The sequence below is a fragment of the Crocuta crocuta genome, unplaced genomic scaffold, assembly GCF_008692635.1.
Source record: "Crocuta crocuta isolate KB4526 unplaced genomic scaffold, BGI_CrCroc_1.0 scaffold80, whole genome shotgun sequence".
Lineage (NCBI taxonomy): Eukaryota > Metazoa > Chordata > Mammalia > Carnivora > Hyaenidae > Crocuta > Crocuta crocuta.
The window spans coordinates 3260006-3264372 of record NW_027527559.1 but is presented as its reverse complement, the minus strand read 5'-3'; the positions used below and the strand labels follow the sequence as shown (position 1 = coordinate 3264372).

Genomic DNA, 4367 nt, shown 5'->3' with positions numbered 1-4367 from the left:
GCTCGGCGAGGAACCAGCCGGGTCCTCCCTCCCCGCGGCCGAGGCTCCGGAAGTGCGGCCGGAAGCCGGAAGCCGGAAGCGGCGTCAGACCAGCCACGCGGGAGGGGGCCTGAGGGGCGATCTCGCGCGTCGCGGACAGCGAGCGGCCACACGCGCGTGAATCCGCAGGTCAGACCTGGGAGGGGCACACTGTCGCCTCTGCTCCCCCCTGGGCCAGGGCGCCACCAGGAAGGGTGCCCAGCCAGGCCCCCCGAGGGGACAGCAGCCACCCTCTCAAAGCCGGAAGCGGTGCTCAGGTGCTCAGGGACCCAGGCGGCCAGGAGGCCCCTAACGGCCGCTGGCCCCGCACAGGCCCCGGGGAGCCGCGCTGGAGGACGGCAGGTAACCCTGGAGACGGGGGAGGGGTGCCATGAGGTGGAAACACGGTTACTTAAAAGTCTGTTTACGCAGCAGGGTAGACCCCAGGTCCAGCGTCCCCCGCCGTACAGATGGGTGACCCTTGTTTTACCAAAGCGAAACACGTAAGGACCTAAGGGGGAACTTTGACCTGTTAGTGGCCACCGTGACGCTCCGACAAGACCCCCTTGCGGGAGGCGTCTTGGGCCCGCTGGTGGGACGCCGGCCGTGGAGAGTTCTCAGGCCCAGAGACCCCTGGGGGGTCACGCTCAGTCCCTGAGGGCACTTCAGCCCTTCCCGGCCACTTCAAGATAGGACGATTCTTTTTTATTTTTATTTAAATCTTAGTTAGTGAGGGGCGCCTGGGTGGCTCAGCTGGTTAACCGTCCAACTTCGGCTCAGGTCATGATCCCACGGTTCATGGGTTCGAGCCCCGCGTCGGGCTCTGCGCTGACAGCTCAGAGCCTGGAGCCTGCTTTGGGTTCTGTGTCTCCCTCTCCCTATGACCCTCCCCTGCTCACACTGCCTCTCTCCCTCTCTCTCAAAAACAAATAAAACACTAAAAACTAAAAAAAATTCTAGTTAGTTAACATACACTGTAGTATTGGTTTCAGGAGTTGCACCCAGTGATTCATCACTTACATATGACACCCAGTGCCCATCCCAATAGGTGTCCTCCATAATGCCCATCCCCCATCTAGCCATTCCCCCCCCCCACTCACCTCCCTCTAGCAATCTTCAGTTTGTTCTCTGTATTTAGGAGTCTCTTATGGTTTGTCTTCCTTTCTATTTTTTCTTCCCTTCCCCTATGTTCATCTGTTGTGTTTCGTAAATTCTACATGAGTGAAATCACATATTTATCTTTCTCTGACTTATTTCATTTAGCATAATACCCTCCGGCTCCATCCACATTGTTGCAAATGGTAAGATGTCATTCTTTTTGATTGTTGAGTAATACTCCATTATATATGTATAAACCACATTTTCTTTATCCATTCATCACTTGATGGACATTTAGACTCTTTCCATAGTTTATCTATTGTCAGTAGCGCTGCTATAAACATTAGGGTGCACGTGCCCCTTCAAATCAGCACACCTGTATCCTTGGAGTAAATACCTAGTACTGCAGTTGCTGGGTCGTAGGGTAGTTCTATTTTTAAGTTTTTGAGAAACCTCTCTACTGTTTTCCAGAGCGGCTGCATCAGTTTGCATTCCCACCAGCAGTGCAAGAGGGTTCCCCTTTCTCCACATCATTGCCAACACCTGTTGTTGCCTGAGTTGTTAATGTTGGCCATTCTGACAGGTGTAAGGTGGTGTCTCATTGTGGTTTTGATTTGTATCTCCCTGATGATGAGTGATGTTGAGCATCTTTTCATGTGTCTGTTGGCCATCGGGATGTCTTCTTTGGAGAAGTGTCTATTGTGTCCTCTGTCCATTTGTTCACTGGATTATTTGTTTTTTTGGGTATTGAGTTTGATAAGTTCTTTAGAGATTCTGGATACTAACCCTTTATCATATATATTGTTTACAAGTATCTTCTCACATTCCATAGGTTATCTTTTAGTTTCGTTGATCGTTTCCTTCTTTGTGCGGGAGTTTTTATATTGACGAAATCCCAATAGTTCTTGTTTGCTTTTGTTTCCCTTACTTTAGGCGATGTGTCTAGTGAGAAGTTGCTCTGGCAGAGGTGAGACAGGTTGCTGCCTCTGTTCTCCTCTAGGATTTTCGCAGTTATAGGTCTTTTATCCATGTTGAGTTTATTTTTGTGTATCGTGTAAGAAAGTGGTCCAGTTTCATTCTGCACATTGCCATCCTGTTTATCCAACACCAATTGCTGAAGAGATTGTCTATTTTTCACTGGATATTCTTTCCTGCTTTGTCAAAGATGAGTTGACCATATAGTTGTGGATCCGTTTCTGGGTTTTTTATTCTATTCCATTGATCTACATGTCTGTTTTTGTGCCAGTACCTTACTGTCTTGATGATTATAGATTTGTAATACAGCCTGAAGTCCAGAATCATGACACCTCTAGTTTTGTTTTTCTTTCTCAGGATTGCTTTGGCTATTTGGGGGTCTCTTGTGGTTCATACGAATTTTAGGATTGTTTGTTCTAGCTCTGTGGGAAAATGCTGGTGTTATTCTGATAGAGATTGCATTAAACGTATAGATTATTTTGAGGAGGATAGACATTTTAACAATGTTTGTTCTCCCAGTCTTGAGATAGGATGATTCTGAAAGGCACAACATTCACCAGCAAGAAACAGAAAATGTAACTTTTTTAAAGAAAAGGTACCATTTATACCAGTGACAAAAAATTTAAGTGCCAATGATGACTCTTTTTAAGAAGATATGCAAGGTGTGCCTGAGCAGCTCTGTCAAGTTGAGTGTCCAACTCTTGATCTCAGCTCAGGTCTTAATCTCAGGGTTGTGAGGTCGAGCCCCGCATTGGGTTCTGAGCTGGGTGTGAAGTCTCCTTTAAAAAAATAAAATGAAAAGAATAAAAAATGATTTGGGGGCACCTGCAACCTCACTTGGAAGAGTGTGCCACTCTTGATCTCGGGGCCATGAGTTTGAGCTCCACATTGGGTGTAGAGATTACTCAAATAAATAAAACTTAAAAAAAAAAAAAAGAAGATGCAGCAAGCCTTTTCTAGGGAAAAAGGAGGACAGACCAATCCAATCATTAAGACCTTTAAAAAACAGGAGCGCCCATGCCTGCAGGGTCATGGCTGGTCATTGCCAAGTGAATTGCCCTTGTAAAGAATAACGAGAAGCTGAGGGCAGTTAGCAAGTGGCACACGTGCGCTGAGCGCCAGTCGATGCCTGTAGTGGCTACAGAGGTCCTCGTCTCCGTGCGCTGTTAGGGGCAACGCGCTGAGGGACAGTCACAGAACTTATCGGACAGGGGAGCTGCTCAGGCAGGGCGGTCAGGGCTCAGACACCTGGCACAGGGACATCTGCGTGGGCGTCCTCAAGAACTGGGGCTCAACAGACTTCTCACTCGGTGCCCAGCCCCCCGCCATCAGCCCCAGGCTGCAGGAGGGAGCCGCCACTCACCCCAGCGCTCAGAACCTCTGTCACCGCACAGCTGCTTCCTGCGCGTCTTTCAGGCCCAGCACGGCCCTGGGTGCACTGAGCTGGGGTTGACCATAGTCCTCCACATGAGCGCTGAGAGAGGGTGTGGGGGCAGCACTGGGGGCGGCTAGGCCCTGTGGCAGAGCCCCGGTGGGGTCCTCTCACGTGGGGCAAGTGCCAGCTCTTTACGCAGAGGAGTGTTGTCACAGAGGAGCTCAGCGCTGGTCCTGCTTTGTGGGAGACGTACATGATGGGCCCTCAAAGTGAGAGAGGCCAGGAGGCAGCCATTAACTGCCAGAAGCCAGGGGGCCACGGTTACCATGACAACCAGAAAGGTTAACGATGTGGCCGGTAGAGCCTGACCAGCAGCAAGATGATTAAAATCTCTGGTGTTCCTGGGGACACAGTAGCCAGGCGCCTTCAGCGCACTACTGAACACCCACAGTCAGAGGGTAAGAATGGAGGAGCAGGAGGCCACAGACAGGGCTCCCCACAAAAAGTCACAAGTCCTGGCTCTCTCCCAAGACCTGAGCCACCCTTCCCATCTGGGATCCACTGAAAGACGAGATGACCAGGTCCCCAGGAAGAAGGACCCAAAAGACACACCCAAAAAAGCCACATGCTGTAAAGATTCCCTCAGTCCCTGCCTAAAGGGACCCACTGGCATCTCCGTGAATGCACCCCGAGAAGAGGGGAATAACCAAATATTGAAGGGATATAAAGCATAGTGATCTTAGGATTAACCAGGAGACGCGATCTACCAAAGGAAAGGAGTAAACTTAGAAAACAGATATGAAGTCTAAGAAACAAGGCAGCTGTGGCCTCATGAAGGCGCCTTCAGCTAAAGGAGCGTGACTGACCGCAGGCCCCGGGGTGCGCTCCGCTCCGACGCCCA

The 4367-nt window shown here is 50.2% G+C and overlaps 1 long non-coding RNA gene across 1 annotated transcript in view; it reads left to right on the top strand.

The window, feature by feature from the left end:
• Positions 1-96: 96 nt before the first annotated feature.
• Positions 97-4367, top strand: part of LOC144236159 (uncharacterized) — a 20420-nt gene continuing 16149 nt past the window's right edge. The window contains exon 1 of the long non-coding RNA XR_013336431.1: positions 97-381. This is a non-coding gene — a long non-coding RNA (uncharacterized LOC144236159). The remainder of the gene's footprint in view (positions 382-4367) is intronic.